Source organism: Centrocercus urophasianus, unplaced genomic scaffold, assembly GCF_019232065.1.
Source record: "Centrocercus urophasianus isolate 14NV4802_14NV808 unplaced genomic scaffold, USGS_Curo_1.0 seq_16, whole genome shotgun sequence".
Lineage (NCBI taxonomy): Eukaryota > Metazoa > Chordata > Aves > Galliformes > Phasianidae > Centrocercus > Centrocercus urophasianus.
In genome coordinates, this window is record NW_024884711.1 from 38,206,962 (window position 1) to 38,230,997 (window position 24,036).

Genomic DNA, 24,036 nt, shown 5'->3' on the forward strand with positions numbered 1-24,036 from the left:
CTACTGCTGCTCATCAAATAAGAGAAAAGTCAGAAGAGGAACCATGTTGGTATGGGTAATTTTACCTTTTTTAGCTTGATTGACATTTTCTTATGAAAAAATCATTTTGTAATTGAGAAGGGAAAAATGAAAAAAAAAAAAAATCTTAATGTCTTAATACTTTAGTCCATTCTATATCATTGAAAAGACTTCAGAAAACAATCCAAAGATAATTATTGAAAGTCAGCTAATTTACAAAGTTTTCCTTAAAAGAATAATTTACTCAAAGATTCTTTCAGAATTATTTCAGATGCATGTATTGATAATATCAATACAAGTTAACAAATCTGACCTAAAGATCTCTAGTGTATTCCTGTCAAAGTTTCCTTAATTCTGTAGAATTCCTGCACACATTTGAGAAGGGTCCAAGACTCTACCTATGCTTTCTATTATTTTTGAAGGTACGAATGTTTAGAAGGCATGCCTCTACCTGTGAGAAGAAGGGAACGGGTTCTCATTATTTTTACAGAGAAAAAATGTAATACATTAGCCATAAACCAGTGTGGTGCCTTGAGTAGTATCCATGAAAAAAATCAACCTTCATACAAAATTTGAATTATTCAGAAATACATTAATTTTAGTGTCTGACCTTCTGGCTACCAATGCAGCGGAATACAATACATACAGCCCTCTGCTGCATGATACATGAAATGATACAAGGGAATCCTTTGAAGTACTGCACAATAATGAAACATTGGAAAATAGTATCTGCCATGTTTGCACACAAATACTCAGCAAAGCTGAGCTAAGAACAGCACCAGTACAGATTTCCTCTACAGGTGGTAAATTTGAACAAAATTTATTTTCCCTACATTAAGAAAAAAAAAACAAAAAACAAAAAACAACAGAATAGCAATAGTCTGTTAACAAGGTGATTTTTATAATCAAAATTCGACTTCAGTGAAGACACTCATTAAAATGCTGAAGTTACAGAAATAGATAAACCTTCCATAGCCATTTACAGCTTGAGGTGAATCCTGGTGCAGTGGGAGCTGAGGTCACATTTCAGGGCCTTGGAGATCTGAACCAACACTTCTAAACATACTGAGATTTTAAAAAATAATTCAATGACTCAATCAACTGATTGCCAAATATGCAACACAAAGTGACTAACACTTGTTTATGTGCATCTATGGCTTCTACAAGTATTTATGGATTGCTGTAAGGTGACCAACAGATGTACACCTTAAAACAAGAACCAACAGAGTCTCTGACTTAGTGTATACAATTATTTACCTGAATTAAAAAAGAGCCTATCAATATTGGTGTTATAGAGGTGGATAAAGAATTGGTTGGGTGGTCACAGCCAGAGGGCTGTCATCAGCAGCTCTATGTCCAGGTGGAGGCAACTGAAGAGTGGCATCCTATACAGGTCAGTCTTGGGATTGGTGATCTTTATCACTGATGTAGACAGTGTGATTGAGTGTACCCTCAGCAAGTTTGCTGATGACACTAAGCTAAATGGTGCAGCTGGCAAAATGAAAGGACTGCCATCCAAAAAAGGACTGGAACACGCTTGAAAATTGGGCCCATGTGAAGCTAAGGAGGTCCAGTATGGCCAAGTTGTATCTTAAATGGCTGTACTCTCCCAAAGTTAGAAACCTGTTGTATGCATTCCTCATTTGTCCACGAAATGAAAAAGATTACTAGGTAAGAGAATCAAACTCCTATATACTTTATAGAAGCTGCTTTGCAAATACATTCATCACTGCGCAACTGTCCATTGGTTTGCATCTGGCATTTGATTTCTCCTCATAACTGAGTAAATGACTCAGTACATACTAATTCCGTAAGAAAACACTATCCAGCGCCACTCTATCAGGCACCTCACGTCTACAAGTCAATTCCACCACAAAATCCCACAATTCAAACCATAATTGGACATATTTGGCCAAATACTCTGTACTAGACTTGTATAGGATGCAGAGTAAACTCAGTTACAAGGCATTATCCAAACCCCAGAGTAACACAACTTCTGAAATTCATAGATAACCTTTTGCGAAGAGCTACTAAGACTCAATGACCAAGTAAACTGTTTCTTCTAGCCTGGTTTTCAGTATCCTAAAGAAGTTGGAAATTTTGTTAGATGACCTGAAGAACTCTCTAACACTGGACACATATCAAGCCCATAATGTAAAGCAGGGGAACTTAAGCCTTTGAGATGGTAAGAGGCTTGCCTGAGATCAGAGCAGAGAAAAATCTCTCAGCTCCATCTTTCTTCCTTTGCTTCACTGCAAAGGATCACATGCAATCCTGCATCAGAGCTTTATCCAAACCGCAGAAACAGAAATTATTTTAAAAGACCGCACAAGGGAAAACAATAAATAAATCACAAGTTCTGGAATGAATTCTAAATGATTTGATTTTAAGAAAAGTACAGTTTTGTTTCCATCTTCAGCTCCTGTTACACGCTCTCTTCTAAAAATTCAGAAACTCATTTTAAAACAACAAAGATGAACAGATACTATTTTCAGAACAGGAACAAATTGGGTGGATGGATATACCAGAAAAAGGTGTTGGACGTTCCACATTTCATCACAGTCAACACTCCTTAAGGCTGCATTGTGACCATGAACAGCCCCTGTGAATAAGCATGTTCTGTGAGCTGGGCACTGGACACACAGACAGATAAGATAGCAAAGGAATATGTACCATCAAGAATCCATTTACTGCAGGTACCAGCTGAGGTGCCTGCTGTAATGTTTATGAAGACAAGAAAAAAGATAAAAAAGAAAGCTATTAAAGTAGTTTGCTTCTATTATTTGTTACAAGATCTTGGGTCAGTAAACATAAATCAAATATAAATGTTCAGCACTGACAAGAAAAGAAATTTGGTATCTATACATGAATATATTCTGGTAAACCAGGCTAAGGAACAAATCCAGTCATAATTCAGCTCAGAATTGCACAAAACCACACTATTACATTTGTACACTATGTGAAGAACAAAATGAGTTTAAGGAATACCAGTTCTTCAAATGATATCAAAAGCAAAATCATTGCAAAATCCTACAACATTACTAATTTATCATTGTTACAGCTTCAGAATGCAGCCACATCACGTCAGTTGCTTCTCCCTCATTTAATATCTTTGAATTGCCCAATCTGAAAAAAGTATCCAAAGTGCCTAATAAAGAGTCTTCGTACTTAATAGCAGAGGTGGCAGTAGATAATGAAACAATAACCACTGTGACGTAAAGGATTATATGTATTTTACTCTGGACTTACTTGTATGATAAATGCACAACTGTACAGAAAAAAACTGAGGCACTTAGTTTTTTCTCGAGGGAAAAAAAATCTGTTTGGTATCAGGTAACTAGTTGGAAGATTGTGGGTTTTTTTAGTAATTCTGAAACGGACTGGAGCAGACTGTAACAGCTACAATTTAACTCCTGGTATGAAATGCCTTCCTAACATGACTGTGATGCTACCAGTGCATTTATGTCAGATAAAGACATTCAGAATCTTCCACAACAACCACGTTATCACTATGAAAATCCGCATACGAAATTCAGCTTTCCCTTACCTACACTTTGTCCTACAGAGGATTATTGGACATGAATCATTTTTTCCTCTTGGAATTAAAAATAAAAGTTAGATTTCTCCATTACTCAATTAGGTATTTTTTCTAGAAATCTTTATTTAAAAACAAAAACAAACAAACAAAAAAAAAAGCATAGGAAATACCATTTAATTTTCTTCAGATCATTTCTCACATGGAGGCAATTTCTGTATCCTTTCCCACATTATGCCTGTAACTGCTCACTGCTGCCCTACTTGCTCACACTTCTGTGTACTTATCTGGTGACTTCAGCTACTGCAGTCCCTTTCCCACACCAAGTGTCCCTTCAGCTGCCCAAATGATTTGCTGTACATCTTCAAGGCTTATAGGCCACCTCTCTGACATCCTCCCCTTTCCTCTCCGAATCTGTTTCCTGCAATCGTGGGAAAGGGACACAGTTTTTCATCTGATGTTCTTGGTGGTCCTCATTTCCTCTTATTTTTGTGTTTGATATACAAGGAATAGGGATACAGGGAAATGTAAGAAAAGTCCTTCCTCAAACAGCAGCAACTTAAGCTCCATTTGTCAGTATCTGAAAGAGGCCAAAGTTTTTCTCAGTATCAATGAACACATTAAAAACATTGCATTTTTAAATCCCCCAAAAACTGTTCTGTATGTTTTAGTGCACACAGTGAACATGAAAACACTAATTACAAGAAATGAAAAATAAACTGACTTGTGCTTTCAGCTGCTCACAGTCAGCAGCCAGAAAAGAGAAAGCAACAGAAGTACATATTAGAAAACGAATCTGATTATTTAAAACCGCTATTATCCGGTGATTTAGTTGCTGTTTTGTATATGCTTCGTGAGGAAATAAGAAAAATAATAATATTGTCCCCATATTATCATAGAATCATAAAATGGCTTGGGTCGGATGGGACCTCACAGATCAGCAAGCTCCAACCCCCATGCCACAGGAAGGGCCACCAACCTCCATATCTAATACCAGAGCAGGCTGCCCAGAGCCCCATCCAACCTGGCACTGAACACCACCAGGGATGGGGCATCCACAGCTCTCTGGGCAGCTGTTCCAGCACCTCACTGCTCTCTTGGTAAAGAACTTCCCACTGATATCCAACCCAAATCTTCCCTCATTCAACTTAAAGCCATCTTCCCTTGTCCTGCCGTTATCTAACCTTGTAAAGAATTGGTTCCCCTGTTGTTTATAGGCTCTCTTCAGGTACCAGAAGGCTGCAATGAGGTCACCTTGCCGCCCTCTCTTCAGGTGATTTTACCAATTTATTTAAAAAAAATAAAAAATAAAAAAATCACTATTTTTAGAAATTCACAATCTTCAACAAATGATTTTGGTGGTTTTTTTCCCCTTTAGATCTACCTTATTGTTTTTCTGCAGAAAAGGAAGAGACTGTAAAATGCATACTATTTTCTAAGAAAGAATTAAAGGCTGCTTGACCTGATAAACACTAGAAGAATCAGCTAGAAATCCAAGCAATAGTAAAGCTGATCTGTAGAAAGACTGCGCATGCTATTTTGGTACTAAGCCTCCTGCCCCTCATGCCAATCCACCTGTTTTAAGCAGAAACAACAGTGCATGGCTGGCTGCTGACAGCCAGCTTAAACAGCACAGCAAATACAGTTGCTGAAGAAGGCCTTTCCAGCAGGTATGTCAAAGCTGAGTTCTTGGCAGCACTACAGACCTACTGCGACACCAGGAAGGTGTCCTAACCTCACTTTTAAAAAGTTATCATAGCTGCATTTTTAGCAGTTTGTAAGTTGTCTTCATCTTCTAAGATGAGAAAAAAAACCCAACACCATTTCTTGAGATGATAATAGTCATTCTTGAACGATGGGTATTCAGACTTTACGAGTGAAAACTGAAGAAGGCATTCCCGGTTAACATCACTTACGTTTCGTATCACTCAAGAAAGAAAAACAAGAGGGTGTTCCCAACGTGTGGATCCTGTTTTATAGGACAAGTCCCCTCTGTGCTGACATTTGACAGCTGGATTTGACAGCTGGCCTGTAAAAAAAGCAATATTCAGTTCTCTAAAAAGCTATTAGCACAATTCCAGAAGTTAATGTAGTAAATGCCTCAGCTCACTGATGACAACAGAATTTCTGATGCCATGGCAAATAGTAAAGAATGGACTGTAGGCAAACATAAACTGAAATACACTTCAGTATTGCCAGCGATGACTTACAGGTTTACCCTGAACGAAGAAACTGTAGAGTGCTGGTAGGGGAATTGCTAGCAAAGCCTTTTTTGTCTACTACTGAAAATTTCAAGGAAGATTTCTCTCTCCAGGAAGACGATGTTACTTCTTTACCAAGTTACTACAAGTTTCTCAACTGCAAAATAACATTCACCCAGTTACTAAGTACAAAATTTGCTACCTTTATTATAAAACATTTTTAAAAGTAATCCAAAAGTCACAGTAGCAAGTGTTTTCCACCTTTTCTATGGCTTAAGTACAATCTCATTTCCTGCTACTTCAAGGGTATCATCAACTTGAAGTTCCAGCCATGGTTAGAGAGCCATTAAACAATTTATTGCACTAAATCTGCTTACTTATTACTCTACACTCATTTTTATTAAAACCACATTATTTCTGCCCACTGCATTAAAAAAAAAAAAAGCACACATTATTTCTTACTTCCAATTTTTTATTACTCTAGTGTTACAAGTATCAGCATTTTACCTTCAGCTAAGGCTTCTGGCCTTACAAACAAACATGCCCCAATAATAAATAGAAGCATTTGCCTTAGCAGTTCAAGCAATTTCGCCCTACTAATTTATACCCTGAACGCCTCACAACATAGTGAAGTGCTGATACTGCTGCTGGACAGGAGGAAATTGTGCCAAAGAGAACCACACTCAGGTAAGTGAGACAGCATGACTGGCAAATATTTCAGAAAACCCAGTGAGCTATTCTTGCTCAACTCAAGCTGCCCCAGCCGTGCTTCTTGCATGGCTTGTGAGCCACTCCTGCCTCAAACTCTTCAAGTGCAGCCTGTGAGACTCTGGCCATAAAACTCAGCAGGACCACACTGGTGCAGCAGTGCTTGAATAAAGCCAAATTGTTGGATTTGGAAGAAATTAATCATTAAGGCTTGCTGAATCAAACATCAACCCAGCATTCAGTGCTGAGTCCAAACCTGCACTTCAGGAGTCCTCTGCTCTCCAAACCACACGGTGTGGTGGTTTTGGCTCTTGTAGAGGAATTTTAGTGTGAAATCCATACGGTGAGCAAGTTTGGTCATGCTTGCCCTATACAGTGAACACTGAAAAACAGGCATGATATGGCATACCTCTAATGCAGCCATGACAAGCTTTTCCATCTCAAATGCTAATGATCAGAAACTACAACCTAACTCCCAGTCTGCATTTCTTTATTCAGCTTGTACTGCCATCCTCATATCCATATTTTTCTGTGGCTTAAGTGGCTTTTTTACTTTTTTTCACTTCTTTCCAGACATATTTATACAGAGATCACACAGATTCACAGCAATTGATTGAAGATACGTTCACCGAGTTCCCTGAGTACAACATGCAGCTATCCAAAGAAATGGGATGAGCTAAGAAAAGAGAAGGCACCAAAATTAACAACAGTTTCAGCCTATCTGTTGGAACACTTCTGAAACGTCAACGTCTAATTCACAACCCTGGCTAATATAAACAGACTGCAAATAAAAGTGACAAAGATCAGATATTTGTACTGACTCTGCAGGAAGACATTCAAGTTTCAACCAGCTGCTCTCCCAGCTAACAGACCTACATGGCCCCCAGATATCGATTCTTTCTCTAAATCAAGCCCTGACTAGGAGGACTCAGTGTGCTGTGAGGAGTTTTGAGAATCTTACTTTGAATACAAGATGAAGAATCCCATGTTTTCTCTGGGAGCATTTTGGTTGTGCCCAAATGAAGGAATCCTAGCACTCTAGGAGGAAATGTATCCTAAGTTTGGGGGTTCGGAGGGAAAGTGTTGGCCAACTGATCCTTGGAGGAACCATCCGCTAACCACTGGGACCAGGAGCAAACCTCAGCCCCAGTGAAATCAAAACAATGACATCCAACAGTTAGAGCTACTCTGCTGCAAAGAGTCTTGGGCACCTCCAGTTAGCTTACAGCTCAATTCATTATTTTGGTGTCTTTATCCAAAACAGAAATAGTCTCCATCACGAACTTTTAATATAGATAAAAATAACATAAGCACATTAAGCTCTTTTCGCTTGTCACCCCTGATGAACTTCATATGGCAACCAGACCAAAAGCCCCCGCTGAGCCCCTGAAGCTGAATGCAAAACGGAAATATCACAAACACTGCCAGCATCCCAGAACATGACTCATCTGCTTAAGCACCAAACCATTACATTTAGAAGATTGTGGTCTGGGTATTTTTCAGGGATAGATCAAGCACTCAAAAGCTGCAGTTGCTGAAGAAGAGCTCCAAACTTGGTACCACTTCCTCATGTGCTGCTAACTGTGGGCAAGTCACTGCACATCTCCGCACTGCCATTTCCAAACGCAAAGCTAATTACACTAATCCTTGTGTAGCACTTAAACATTTATGGTTGGAAAGAATTATTCTAAGAACTACTTATGCTGTTTTAGAAAAGAACTACAATACTATGTGAAAAGACAAGGCCAAGTCTCTTCTGTCAGTCTATGTCTCTTGACAGAGATGAACTGAAGGTGCAGGAATGATGACAAAATCCTCTTCAGGATTGATGGACCTTCCCAAGCAGAGTAAAAGAGGAACTGACCAGGAAGAAACAGTCAAACAATACAGGAAACTCTGTTAGCTGTCCTAAGGGCCAGATTTTCAAAGATGTCCAAAGACAGAGGTCAGGTCCATACGTGGTAGGATTTTCAGAACAAATATTTATTGAATATACTGAACTCCCACTAAGACCAATGGCTGCTAAGTAGTGTAGCCTGTGCAGACAATTTCTGCAATTTTAATGACTTTAAACACCACTGAAAAATGGTAAACAGACTAAGGAGATGCTTTTTAATGTTCCCTCTATGACTACTGTGGAAAAAAATTTTAGATGGAAATGTGACTTCTAAATTGCAGTTTAGCAATCTATAAATGCAAATGAAATCCCCTGCTGCCTGCCCTGTGATAATTTTTTCCTATTAAAAGCTTGTTCTTTTTTCAATCTAATAAGCACATTATTATTCCAAGCACATTCACTGTTCAGACAAAGTTTAAATTCACATTTAAAATAAAAAGAGAGGAATTCTTTAAAATATAAATTCTTGAGGTGCATTCAAGCCAATGAGCTTTATGCATGTTCTTCCACTTCAAACCAGTCTTACATGGAGGAGGAAAAAGACAGTAAAGAAAGCATGAACGTGAACTATACACACTAAATCATGTTTTTTCCCTCTTTTTGTATGGTGCACAAGCATAGCTTAGAGCACAGTTGACTTAAACAACTACACCTGCAGCATCAACCACTCTAGCACTGCTTTAGCAACACACAGCGAGTGTTACAGCATATGGTGAAGGTAAGGATGGAGTTTCAGACAGCATCTTCTCCAACATCTCAGCTGTTCTCAGCAATACCCCTAATGTGTGCTCTGTCTGGAGAATTACACTCCTGCAACAACAGCAGGAGGTGCATCTTAGCAGTCCGACAGCAAACCCTGACGCAGCCTCCAATCAACTCTGACAGTCCATGTGGAAATGGCTGAACTGCTAAACCCTTCAGAAACATGTGTGAATAGCCTGCCATGTTTGAATGTGTGAATAGAGAAGTAGATATACTCACCTGACATAAAAGTGTAGAAATCAAGTTCTGCTTCAGAGGCAGAAGACCAGAAATAAAACCTCTAGAATAAATAAAATCTGCTGATTAAAAAGTATAATTCCACCATCATTTTAGGCAGAAAAATGAAAGTCACTCATAAGAACACATCTATCACTTGCAAAAGCCTCGGAAAAAGTCACCTTGATAAAAGCAGAAGTAGTAAACACCACATGCAAGGCCTTCATGGGGCGAAGTCAGAGTCCACACTCTTCTAGCCTCAAGCAGATTATTTCCTAACAACTTTAATAAATTAATAAATAAAGGAAAAAATATTAAGAAACCACACAGATCTTATTCCCAATATAGGCAGCATGAGGGTTCTGGCAGCATGAGGGTTCTGGATGGCTTTCCTCACTGAAGTACTTCTGCCTATCTCAATAAAAAAGGGTGGCAGAAAAACCCAACTAGGCATACGCTGCTGAATTGGTGAGATCTGTCTGCCCTACGGGCAGGGCTGAGAGACCTGGTCTTCAAACGTGACAGAAACTGGCTGCTGTTACAAAGGCTCATGATGGAATTCTCAGTAGGCTTGGTCCATGATAAATAGGTAAAATTATTTAAGCTAGGTTATCTATATTGCTAGATAACAGATTAAAAGCTCAATACTATTATGTATGACTGGAAGTGGAAAATTTTTTTATTGAAATTCTAAACCAATGCCAAGCTAGATATTCCAAAAAACGTCAACAAGCTTAGAATAAAAATAACCGTAACTTTCAAAAGTGCATGCACCACCCCATCGTCTTGCTTTTGTACAAATGCCCTCAAACAGTACATTATGTGCTACTTTTATTAGCAATTGAAGTCACATAAAAACAATCACTAACAATGAGAAACATCAATGTTACTATGCAAATTCCAAGATATTTCCAAAACATTCCCAAACCATTTTTTTTCCATTTCTCAAAACAAAAAGAACAACAAAAAACAAAACTCTCCTTCTGTAGACAATTTAATCAAGATGAGTACAATTCACTCGCAAGTACTATTCAGAAAGATGCTTCTTGCCTTTTCCAAATGAAAATTGTTTATAACTTTCTTCCACGCACTCCTAATGTCTGTGTCAGATGGGGTAAATCTGGGCTGTGCGTGACACGTCACTAGAGCAGATGTAAGTATTTTTGCAAAAACACTGGAAGAGTTCTTGTAAATATTAGTCTGATATGGTTATGCTACACAGTTTAATACTGGATTGCTTTCAACTCTGGAAATCCATTCCAGGTTAAAATGGATTACTAATACTGATCATTTTTTAAAATTCTGCTTGCACCTTTAGTGCTTCAGAGCTCTGTGAGTTCGTATTTCTACAGAACAACTCCCCACAACAGGATGTGGCTTGGGCTCTTTTTTCCACTTACCTGTTACCCTGCAGCAAGTTGTCCCTACTATAATCTAAGCAGAATTCTGAGACATAGGGTGGTAAATAATAAAACGTGCCTTTGTAGGTGGAACATGCCATGTGCAGGTCTGTGACTGACCAAATCCCAGCCCTGGGCACACACTGCCATGTAAACTGACTCCCTCTCCCTTGCTGATACCCATGCAAGATGTGCTCCCAAGTCATGCTGTAAAGCTGTGGATCAAACTGCTATCTTTAAGTGAACTGCAAGCTGGGCAGAATGCCAGTATCTGCTGTTTTGAATCTTAATTTTCTTAGAATAACCTTGTAAAAAAATATACAGCTTTAACCACAATACAGAGGGGCATTACTTCCTTAACCACTGAATTATGTCCATTTCTGCTGCACAATAGATCAAACATTTAACAGCATGCACTACTTAGCAACTTAACTCACGGTGTACCAACTTTTTGAGAGAAGCATCTTCTAACAAAGCATTCTCAAGCTATAACTCATCTCATGTTCCTCTTCTTGGCCCCTCCAGATCAACGCAGTTTTCACTTCTCTCATTTTTTTCCAATCAGCCTTTTGCTCTCTTCTTTTACACTTGCACCTTATGGATTTTATTCTGTAAACTCTGAGAACCCACCTCTCCTATCAATGATATGTCTGAAAGTGCTACTTCGTATTTCCTCCGTACCCCATCACGCCTCACTATGTTCATTCATGCACAAACAGTGAACTAGAAGTGGGCATTTTCTCACTTGTTCAGCCTCTGCTGCTAGCTTCTAAACTGCCAAGTAAATATGTGTTACTACGTAAAAAAACCACTATAGGAAACTCCAGATGAAACTGGACAGAAATGCGGGTAGTTAGAATGCAACTATACAAAACTGGGCCAGGACAAGAGGCATCCTAACTCTTGTGAAAAGAGCCAAGGAATCACTGAGCTAATTTCATGAGTTAAAACCATGGCAACAGAAACATATACTTCCAACGAAATTTCAAAGCAGCACAGTATAAGCTATTACCTTCCCATCACCATGTGTAGCTGCCAAGGGTGCAGGAGCCTCACGAACAAACACCTGCACTGCAGGTCAGTAGAGCAAGATGCAGGGAATGAAGGTCATCATTGGAATGCAAGGCAAACTACGGCAATGCAGAGCATGGTGCTGGAGGTGTGGGTACCTGCAACCACGGTTACAGGCTGCTCTCCACAACTAATTTCATTAATTCAAACGAATTCTGAAGTAAAGCTCAAACACAGGGCTGTAATTTCAAACTGTCAAGAGCTCTTGTGCTTCCTAAGTTCAGTGATGTAGACAAGAACAAGTTTGAGACCGCTGCAACCTTGCATTTCACTGTATTGATCCGAGTGATGACTACCTGGCTATCACATCCCCAGAAAGGTGACCTGGGCTGCCATCTCACTGCCACTCTTGCTGAGTTACCCTTCCATGACCAAAGTCCCTCCCAACAAGCAAAGAACACGCAGTATGGGCACAGCATGTTCATCTGAATTTGCCGCCTATGTAACACTCTCTTGAAAGCAAGTACAAACATCACATCCTCATTTAAACTGCCTCACTACACTTGGCTAGGGGACAGCACTCATAAAAACCTTTAAATTCTTCCTCTACTGTCAGATTCTTCACGTGCACAAATTGTGTAACACTTGAAGAAAGGAATCACAACCTGCATAGCTCAGATGAAAGCAGGACAAGAAGTTGTACCAGAATTGTCATAACTTGGTGTAATGAAGCAGGCCAGCTATTAAAATTGAGCGCTAAACCACTGAACGTTTTGCTTAGTAAGAGCACACGACAAAGATGAGCAATTGACACACACTCCCATTTAGAATATCTCTGCTGAAGGTACAGTAACAGAGATATTTACATGACCATACCCACTCCTCCAATTCAGCTTTGAGCATGCATCAGGCATACACAAGGAAACACCAAGGGATGCAGATGGAAGGAATGAGCATCTCTGGACTCTAAGCTTTCATTTAAGAAGCTGAAGCGCAGTTCCCAGCACTGTGTGGAGAAGCCCATCTCTGTCTGAAACTTTACTTCTTTCTTGTTCCACTTGCATTACGGCAAACTATAACAACACCTCAGAAGATCATGAACTCTTCATTTCTGTAGGGAATTAGCTGACAAGTGCAAGGATGGCCCTTTATAAACCACTGTTGCCAAGCACACTACTGTCAATACATCTACCATCTCTTTTTATACAATATGCTTGCCTATTGCATATCAAGAAGAGGTTTATTTCATTGGGAGTAGCTCCCTCTGAAAACACCAGACACTTGAGAGCATCACGTCTCTGTTGTCGTCTTTCCACTGCCACACACTACTTGTTGCCGCATTTCTTCTCTTGTTATGTATCTAGATCATTGTGCTTCTACTACAGCACAATAGCAGCACTTACAGTCTAAGAAATTAGTTTCCTACTGTTGCTGAATACATAAAATAGGCTTTTCTTTTTTTCTTTTTTTTTTTTTTTTTTTGAACGATCGTATTTAAAATTAAAGAATAAGTCGTCCTTAGAGGTGTTTTTAGTTTTAGAAAGTTACTTACGGTAATCATTTTCAAATGTGGATTTTGTTTCCATGCTCGCACACCATGTTATAAAAATACGTAACAGCAAGCTGATGCCTACCTAATTACACAACTTAATGCTGCAGAACTCTGCATCTTAAAGCCAAACTGCCAAGGAAGATCAAAATAATTTTTCTTTCTGTTTGCTGCTGTGAGCAATTTTTTTTCCTATTTAGATCATGTACAGAAAAAAAAAATTGCATGATAAGACTATGAATTCAATTGTGTTTTCTTTTTATACTGTTATAAGTTAAAAGAAATATTTCAGTGCTCTTTTTTCCTTCTTTTTCTGCAGAAGTGCCATTTAGAAGCCAATAACCCAATGATATTACAGAACTCTTCAACGCTGCCCAACAGCCAGATGACCGAGCTGCAATGTGATTAAATAATCTGATAGATCAATGAATGCAGCATGAATTAAAATGGCTGCAAGCTTCTTGAAGCATGAGATCAGAGATCCAAGGAAAGGTTTATCTTACTTGTTATATTTCAAAGAAATGCAGCAATTTATTTGAAAAAAAAAAACAAAACAAAAAAACACACATCCTTAAGAGAAATAATGCAGTATTACTCTAACACATGATGACTAAACAACACGTTTTTATTGTCAAAAAACAGCCTACATTTTGCAGTTCTTATACTGACTGAATAACCTCATTCGAGGAAAATGCAATCTCTGCTCAAGATACATCACAGTGCTAGGATCTGGTCCAAAGTGAACTGTTATCTCACGCATGAAGATAATGAATGTTAATTTGAAATAATGTTCTTTCAACTCCAGTTTTTTTTCATACAATCAATCAGGCCTGAAAATGCGTGCATGCGCTCTCCCTCTCGCACGCTCTCTGCCTGTCACTCATACATAAACACTTCATTATATATTCTCATTCCCAGACAGGCGGGAGAAAATTTTCTGCAGGTGAAACCAATACTGCACCACTGAAGTCGGTGGTACTGCACCATGTTATTTTAACAAAGTAACCTCATTGTGCCGTGTATACCTGCACTTCCATTTAATGCACATCTCACCCAAATTCTCTTTCCTCCTTTCATACATGCACTTCTCAGCTCATGCTTGTACTCAGCAGACACCCACTAGGTGCATTAACTCACCCCTCAAGGTCTCTTATCTCCATCAAATGCAGCACGAGCAGGCAGGTACACGTGGCTCTTTCCTGCAACTGAGGAAGGAGCTCTGGATAAATACCAGAGAAAGAGCTGCAGAGGAAGGCTGGGAAGCATTCAGAGGACAGAACAGGCTTGACCCAAAAAGGAGCAGGCTTTAATGTCATTACAGCAAACGTTCAGCTATTATATGAAAAAGAATTCAAAATACTCAAAATGAGTTTTGGAATAAACACAATTTTTGCTGCGTAATGCAGAAACCAAGATCTAATTATTGTTGGGGAACAAAGTTCTCTATAACTTCCTCCTACATCATAAAATTGGTGATTTTTGTCTCCTTTCTAGGAGGCATGTGAGATTCACCTCCAGCCACTGCCAGACTCCATATAATAGAAGATCCCAGTTTGATCAAGAAAGGCAATTGTGAAAGAGAAGCCAAGTGGAAATTTGGACACCATTCCTTCTCACTGACCCAGGAAATACTGTGACTGCCTACCCACCAACCTGGCAGAGCATATGCTGCTCTGTTCCTGAGCACACCTGGACTCAGAGCATCTGTGCCTCTGGTTACCTTCAGCTGGTGACTGTCACCATTTTCTGTGCCAATTAAGGGACAGAAACCTTCTCATTTGATTGAAAGCCACACCTCTTTAGAAGTTAGAGATTCAAGTTAGGCCTACGTTTGGACAATCTGTAAGCAAGTTATTCTTACGAATCTTTCTTCAGAACTACTGAGATAAAGAATGCCAATGCGGACCGGAAAATCTAATAGGACTGGCAGCGAGAGGTACCTGACTAATAATCTGTATTGCCCAAAAAGCACAAACTGAACAAGAAGAGAAGCTCTCATGTCTGGAATAAGAAAGAAGCCAAGGGTATGCTTCCAAATAATGAGATCTTATCAAGAATCCTTCTGGGAGCCAGTAAGTGGAAAATGCACAGGAAAAAGAAGAATCTTTCCTATGAGTATTTCCTGTAAGTTTATTTACAACAGGTCAATGCAAGAAGTGATGACAGCAAAGCTACAAAACGGAAAGATGCAATTACTGGACTGATAGCAGCCAGGCTTCTTCCTTTACAGCAGTCAGTCTGAAATGCTCCCTAGTATGCATCAGCACCAACCCAACTGCAAACTCTCCTTCAACAAGACATGTCAGGGAAATAAAACAATCTTTAAGAAACAAAATTAAAAAAAAAAAAAAAAATTAATATTTACAACAGCTTTTAATTAACCTGACATAATGTTCTAGCCAAACTAAGAGGTCAATGGAAATTTCTGCTGACTGAGTGTACAACTCCTCTTACCCACAACCACACTGAGCTAAGAAAAGTTTTCAGAAAGCCATGTTGATTGATGAAATTAAAGTTCTTATTACTCAGAAAATGTTAGTATCAATGCCTTACTATTCAGAGTGCTGTGTAATATTCAAATATCAGCATGCACAAGAAAGACAACTGACACTGGAACTCCACTTCCCAAGGAAAGTTTCCTGCAGTTGGTTCTCAGGAATGTCCTAAAGCCTCAACTGTGTTTACATGAAGCTAAAAATGGTGCCGGACTGGTTCCTGTGAAAATGGCTGATAATGATCACATTTCCTCTTTTACCTGTTTCTTTTACTTATAATTAAGTCTTAATACCTTGCAGCCTGCATGTTACAGAAAAACATTATCCGTATTTCCTCTGTTTTGCTTGTGGATACTGTAAATTCCTTCAAGGATTAGCATGTACATAGGGAACTGCCTTACCTTCAATGGGAACAATCAGCAATGTAAAATTCAGCATGTACCAAAAAAAAAAAAAAAAAAAAAACCTTTGCAAAATAACAGTATTCATACAGCTGATATTCAATAGGCATGAAAAACGCCAACATGACCCTGAGTGTTCCAGTGAAGTATCCAAAACAGAATATTATTCAAAATTATATAGACAAAATGAACTGCAACTGCGGCCTTCCTTTAATATAGGAGTTCTATGTAAAAATTTAATTTAAAAAGATATGAAAAATAAACTTGATTCATCAGTATGCTCCAAGGCTGATGCATCCTTATGTCTGTCTGAAACAAATGCTTATATGACCAAGGTCTCCGTCAGCATATTAATATTAATCTCCCAGTAACGATGAATTTTCTGCAGCGAACATCATCAATTTTCATCAGTGAACAATCAGTGGCCTATCATTACATTTTATGAAATAGCAATTCTTTTGTTTGGATTCTGTACATTTTTGAACCTGAATCTTAAGCAATAGGCTGGGGAGAAGGGACTGGGCAGGGACTCCGTGCAGCTCACCCAACAGCCAATGGCAGCTCAGAAGGGACTGATCTCAAGATTAACAAATGACCCAAAAGGAAAATCTGAGAAACAAAACCTTATAATTTTGAGGTAAATTTTCCACTTGTTTTATATGTGAATGTGTGCACTGTGATGTTACGCTGCAAGGCACGAAGTTTTCTCTTTGGAAGTTTTCCTTTACTAGCAACACCAAGAAATAGTAAAAAGGTATAAATAGTCATGGCAAACGTGGCTGCTACTTGGTTTCTGACTGCAGAAACATCTGTAATTTCAAACAGCTATTTGTAGACGAAAGGATCTCTTACTGAATACTGAACATTGTCTGAGACTTAACAGAAAACAATAGCATTCTAACAAAGATATAGCTCTCTTGTCTCTCAGATCTTTGTGAAGATTTACTGAGCAACAAACATATCTTACACCCTTCTAATTTATTTTTCTTTGTGTATTACTTGTAGCTACTTTGGGATTCCTCTAATTGTTTTCCTGCAACGCCATTTTGCCTCACTTCATTGCTGCTCCAGAAGTTTCCAATAAAAAGTAACTTTGTAAGATAAGAATCACTAACAAAATTAGGGAACTAAGCACACTATCCGAACCTGCTACTCCCATCCATCTACAATGAATGGATCAGATAATAACGTCATGCTGTAAGTGCAAAGCATCGAAATACAAATACCCACTTTCCAAAATACCACTTCTGGGTCCCACATCTACAGCAGTCTCCTGCAGTCCGTAAGCAAAACATGAGTTAAATTAGCTGCTTGAAAGTCCTACATTTAAGTATAAAGGCAAGTTGGTTTCATGCTTATTTTTAACTTGCTAACAAAGGAAAAGGAAACAAAATGGGAGAACTGAGAGGTAAACAGCAATATATTTAGCTTAAAAAAAAAAAAAAAAATGATTAGAACTCAAATTGGTTGTATGGCATTAGGGACAAAAATGGACTAACAGTGAGATCAATTCTTCACGCGCAGAAATGCAACTCCCACAGGAAAGGTGAAGGAGAAGTTATTGGTATTTTGGCAGGTATGCTCAACTTTAGTTTTTTTGCCAACAAGTTTCACAATCTCTGGGGCAAAAAGTATTTATTAATAATTTCCTTTAAATGATATTGCAATTGAGGGTTGGTACGAAGAGTCCTAATCACTGATTTACAATGTTTATTCTACAATTATATTACCTGGAACATAATACTGCATATAGTAGAAAGGTATATTCAAAGCGATTCTGACAGCTGGGGCACTAGTAACAATCCTTGCAATTTTTGATATTTTTGTAATTTTGAAATATTGCCATTGTAACCAATAACATATTTTCAACTCAACTTATATGTCTCTATGCTTATCTCACAGCACAAACTGCATTTCACTCACTGACGTGGAAAATGGGATATTAGAATTAAAAAAAAATCAAAAAGTGTTTCTGTATACAAAACTCTCAGTAACAACAGTCTGGATTTATCTGTGTAGTGGAGCTATAGAATCAGTCTTTGACAGGATATTACCAAAGCTGCATGGCCTAAATTAGATGACATGAGCGTTAACTTGGATTCATGGTCATGTCACAGTGCCTCACCACTGTGCCTGCTGCCATCTGCCCACGAGACTAAAAGGTCCTGTTTGTTCCAAAGGGAAAGAAAACAAACTTGAGACACACAAAAATATGAATGAAACTTCCTTGAGACAGAAGGAATATTAGCCCTTATCTCTGTATAGTTTTGTATCTTAAATCGGTTCACCTTTAGTATCTTGTATATTTTAAGAAATTGATTGCAGCCATTTTATATAGATGCATACCAAACTGAAAAAAAAAATTGGTCTTCCACAGCCCTGGTCTCCCAGAGCGAGGCATCCAGACAGGATGAATGAGTTCTGGGTGCCACATGGACACACACACTCAGGTAGAGGCATGCAGTATATCACACCATATACACCATACACAGCTACTCCAATATCTACCGCTCCACGCTCGGTTACCTACACTACACCCAGGATCAAAGTTCTTTGGAGAAACATTTCTCCCACTATCTAAAGAGAAATTAAAGCTGTATTTAATAATTAAAAAAAAATAAAAAATACCAGACTGAATCCTTACAATGCGCTGAAAAATACTTACATTTTTTTTTAGGAATGCAAGGGTTAACTTTTAAAGAAATTTCTGCAAAACAGAATCATTACCTCATCATATAAACTACCTATTTTGCAGGCTGTACTCTCCCAACTGGCAGATTAAACCTTAGAACAATAACCCAATTATGAGCTAAATTTACATTCAACTGATCAAAAATCATCTAAAACCTGACAAGAACAATCTTTGCTCACAACACTTAGCACAACCAACTCTGACAGACTAAAATATATGAGCTATATAAAAGATGACATATGTTGCATCGCCCAACTACCAAGGGCACCACGCTCCAAGTACCATGGGAGTGTTCACCACATCCTGAAACTTACTTTAAAAAAAAAACAAAAAAACATCTTTTACACATATGGCCAGTGATTTTGAACAGCTCAGCATTTTATGAACCTAGTTTATCACTGGTATGTGAGCCACACATACTTTGGATAGCTGTTTTTTTTTTTTTTTTTAAATAGTTCTACTTAGTATTTGCAACAACCTACAATACAGATAAAAGCCTTATTTTTACTGACATGCCACTCTTAAGCTAGCTAAAAACACTTCAATCAATGTAAGAAGAAAATAAGAAGTTTCCTTTAGCCATCTGCTGTAAGGAACTCTTGTTCCTCTTTCAGATCTTTTATCCTGAAGGGATTCACTGTCTGAAGCTCTTAAAAACTTCCAGAGCTAAATGCACTGTAGAATTGCGGAGAGCAGTTAATATTGAAAGCTAGTTGCACATCTTGTCCAAGATTTGTAAACTCAACTGATGGAAGACAGACAGCCAATTCTAAAGTAAATCTGATTCCAAAATTCTCTCTGATTTTCAAATTGTGCGAACCAAGACATTTTTCTAACAGACTAGACAAGGTAGACATTTACACAGAGGGTCAGAGACACAAAATTAAGAGAACATCTTCAAATGCTGTCTTTTATCTTTCTGAATTATTGCATCCTAATTCAGAGGTGGTAGCTAGCACAGTTCAGAGGTTCCCATGCTGCAGCTCACAACAGCCTAGATGTAGTCTGAGCCACTTCAACGTGACTTTAAAGACGTATTTACTGTCCATCCACCTCCTTGTCTTCTCTTCCAGGAGCACCATGTCACAAACAGCAACAGGCTGTACTGTCAACAAAAGGAAAACGCTGACCACACTTCACGGCCTTTCACTATTCACTATTTCACTATTATTTTCACATTTGCACTTGATATAATGTTAGGCTGAAAAGATGGTCCAGGCCTTCTCCTTGTCAAAGCCTCAAGTCTCCCCCAGAAGTTCCTCCTCTCTGCTATATGAGCAGGTGGACACTGCTCATATGCTGACTGCATGCAGACTATCCAGTGCCTTCAACACAATGGGCACAGGACAGGCTACAACAAACAGCCTGACACTTACATACACTGTGGGCACAGTGATTACAGACAGGAAATTCATGTTGCTCCAGTAGCATCCCATTTTTTCTAAAAAGTTCAGAAATACTCCTTCGGCCCACATTACATAAGGGCCAAGGCAAACTACCAGTAATACTGCTCACAGTGACAAAACCTTCTAAAATTTATTTGTGTTTTAAAATAACATCTGTGTTTAGATTAAAAAATAATAATAATAAAGCAGTTATAGCACTGTGGAGGACACTTCTAGCCTCTTGCGCTTTTCACAGCAAAGGCATGGGAGTGAGCACACTGCAACCCACCACTCTTCATCTAGCAAGCAGAAATAAGTGAAGGTGGAGAAACTTCACCAGTCACAATGTTGTAAGCAGAGCTAAACTCTTATGTTTGGATAAATAAAAAACATCCATACATTGAAACGAATGCACCAATTTAAATTAGTTTACTAACACTTGGAAAAATATTATGGACAGAATTATTCCGATCCTTTTCACTTCTCCACAGAAAACACTTCTCTGTCAAAATAGTAAAACTTGAAAGATGAGCGTCCTCCTAGCACACCACCGAAGTCTAAATAGTCTCACCAACACCTGCACACTCAGAACTCCAGTTACAGCTGAGTTTATCATGAGTTAGTTTTCATCATGCAATCCAGCTCACAAGAAGTCATTTTTCTTCAGGTAAAGAAGTGTTCCGGAAGACTCTCTCTTCTTGGGTGCTGCCTCTGACACCACACTGCAGGTGCCTCTCCATGACTGCACAAACCACAGCACAGCCAACAAACAGCCATCCATACAGTAACCTTCTACCCCATTTGTACAACCAAACTCACAATCAGAAAGATGAAGTGCTTTCTGCTGTACTGCCTACCCCATCCTGTTCCCCACTGCATACCTGCACAACAGGGAATGTTTGTTTAGACACAAAAAAGCTGGCAGTAACCAACAATCCACACGGGCTATTATTTTGAGGGTACTTTCACTTTTGTATAAAACAGCAGTCAATCGGCAAATAGCTGACTTCCCTAAAGGCGTTCTGTAGCATGCTCTGAGCGGTTGACAAGATTCAGAAAAAAAAAAAAAAAAAAATTGAAAAAAAGGAAAAAAAGAAAAAGGTGTGAAAAGATGCCAGGTCCTTCCCATTGAAGGATGAGCCTAGAACAGCCCAAAGGACTACAGCCTGAACCGCAAGCCGGCACTTCCACTCCCACCCTAACCCCAAACCCCAACACCTGTCCCAATGCTCACCCTAGGTCAATTCAGCAATTTCCTACTACAAATTGCAACAAAAGTGCCAGAAAACAAAACAAAACAAAACAAATCATCACTGAGACAAGAAAGCATTTTCTACCTTCGGCCCTCTTCACTGCAGCAAGATCTTACAAAACTTCTTCACAACAAATAGTAATACTCCTGTAATACAAAGATTGTGGTAGACAATTCAAGGACATTAAATACCAAATTATGCAATCATAAAACCAACCAGCACCAAATTAAAGGGTTTTTTCTTAATCCCTTTTCCTCTCCTTCAGCCACCCCTCGCTGCAGCACCTGAGCTTGCCACATGTGCAGACAACAAAAAATAAACTCGCAATTTTAACTTGCTGCTTTCAGGATAAGCCCAAAAAAGAGGCACAAAGTTTTCCAAGTCCTTAATATTTTACAGGAGGACTCCTCTCTGGCACGCAGGGAAGGTCAGGAAAGCACACGGAGGCTCCCAGTCATCCCTGCCATTGGAAACCCCACACACACACGCTTTCATCTTTTCCTCATAAAAGAAAGGCGACGGATAGGCCTCCGGACAATCCCTGCGGCTGGGGATGGAGGACAACGCCTGGGAAAGTGAACGGAGAGGAGTTACGCAGAGACAAGGCTTAGGGGGGCGGAGGGGGGGCGCGAGTAACAAACAAAAAAATACAAAAATGCCGCCAAAAGCAAGCCCAGGTTTTCCTTCAACCCGACCGCCGAGGCCCGCGGGGCCCTATCGCACCGAGGGAACTATTTCTGGAGGGAGGGGGAAGGCAACACACGGCCCTCATCCGCGGGAGTGGGGGGACATAGCGCAGAAACGGGCCGCTCGCCCTTATACCGGGGCGGATTTACGGCCTCGGGGCCGCGCTGGAGGCCAGGCGGTTCGGACCGTGCAGCCGAGCCCCCACCTGTGTCCTCGGCTCCACCGCCGTTCTCGCCGCGGGGCCAGCACAGTCCGCCCGGAGGCTGAGGGTCGGGGCTCCGAGTTCACCCTTGTTCTCGTCCCTTTCTCCTCCCCACCCCCGCTGGGAAGGGGAGCCGCGGTCCCGCTCCCGGCCTGCGAGGAGCCGCCGTCTCTCTCGGCGCTGTCGAGCAGCTGCCATTACTCGGGCCGAGACCCGTCCTCCGAAAAGGCATCCCCCATCTCAGCGAGGGAACGCGGGGGTCGTGGGGTAGAAGTGAGGGGAAGGGAGAAACGAGGGGAGAGCGGGGAGCCGAGCGGGCGCCACGCGTGGGGGAGCGGAGCTGAGGGGCGGCGGGGCCGAGGCCGGGCTGCGCCACACCCCGCCCGGCCTCCCCTCTCACGCGAGTCCCCGGCTCCTCCGCGCCCTGCAGGCCCGCGCGGAGCGCCGCGGAGCGTTTCTGTGTGTGTCCCTCTCCCCACCCATCGTCTGCCGGCTCTGCACGGCCCGATCCGGGCGGGCTGCAACTCGGCGAAACCGCCGGCTTTTGGCGGCCGAAATCCGAGCGGGGAAGGTGTAGGGACAAAAATAATCGCCGTTAATAATCACACGCGCTCTGCCGCCGTCCCCTTCTCCTCGATTTCCAAACGGACTGCGATAATCCTTCCCACTCCGAAAAAATATTATATATATACATACATACATATATAATCCCGCCTTCCATCCCCCCACCCCCGCGGCCCCACACATTTTATTATTAAGTATAATTGCTCCCCTCTCCCCATATGCTCCCCCACGGGGCAGGATTGCCCCCTCCCCTCGTGCCCAGCCCTTCCCCTGTCCCCTCTCCCCCATCTCCTTGGAACAGTGTGTACATGATTTTGTAGTTTTTTTTAAGGCGCCATGTTTATAATCCTCCATCATATTAAAAAAAAATCCACCCAGCGTGAGACGCGGTGCCACGAGCACCCCAAAGCCAGGGAGGCAGACACAGAAATATCCACGGGGCTGTAAATTCAACCCCCCCTCCCGCACACACACCCCTCCTTCCCAGACTTAAAAGTCTCTCTCACCTTGTGCTGCTGCCGCTGCTTCTGCTGCTGCAGGGGGGGCGAAGTTAAGCCAGGGGAAACTTTTCAATCCCTTCCCCAGGCCGCTGCTGCCTCCTCCTTCCACATATTTTTCCCCTCAGAGTTTTATTGTGTCTGAATTTTCTCTCTCTCTCTCCTCTTCTGTCTGTCCACAGTTCAGGTTTCTGGGGTAAACAGGGTTTAGGATGGTGCTAGGGATATTTGGGAGAAGGAGAACTCTAGTGGTGTCTACTGGAGTTGCTGTTTGTTTCTTTTTTTTTTTTTTAATACATGTGAAACAGATCTTTAACTATTTATTATAAATGTATTCTATCACATTGTTATGTCTGGATCCTATCTTACTGCAAGGGAAAAACGCACCAGTTATCTGACTCTGCTGCATGCCAGTTCCTCTTATCATGAAGTCCAGCTTGGAGAAATACTGGAGAACATTTTCAGAAGTGGATATTCACCTTGAACAACAGAAACTAAAGCTCACAAAGTCATTGTTCTCTCCCAGAACTTGCTGGCTGTATGTTCAAAGCTATGGATCTATG

At 40.4% G+C, this 24,036-nt stretch overlaps 1 protein-coding gene across 5 annotated transcripts in view; it reads right to left on the minus strand.

The window, feature by feature from the left end:
• The window catches only part of ZMYND11 (zinc finger MYND-type containing 11), a 101,891-nt gene extending 78,185 nt beyond the window's left edge, over nt 1-23,706 (minus strand). For 3 of the 5 annotated variants that reach the window (XM_042817560.1, XM_042817559.1, XM_042817555.1), the window contains exon 1: nt 23,483-23,706. The gene's annotated coding sequence lies outside the window, so the exon portion shown is untranslated. Of the gene's footprint in view, nt 1-5,469; nt 5,583-22,415; nt 22,729-23,482 lie in introns of those variants that run through there. The other 2 variants (XM_042817556.1, XM_042817558.1) reach the window with 2 other exon arrangements.
• Nucleotides 23,707-24,036: the final 330 nt, after the last annotated feature.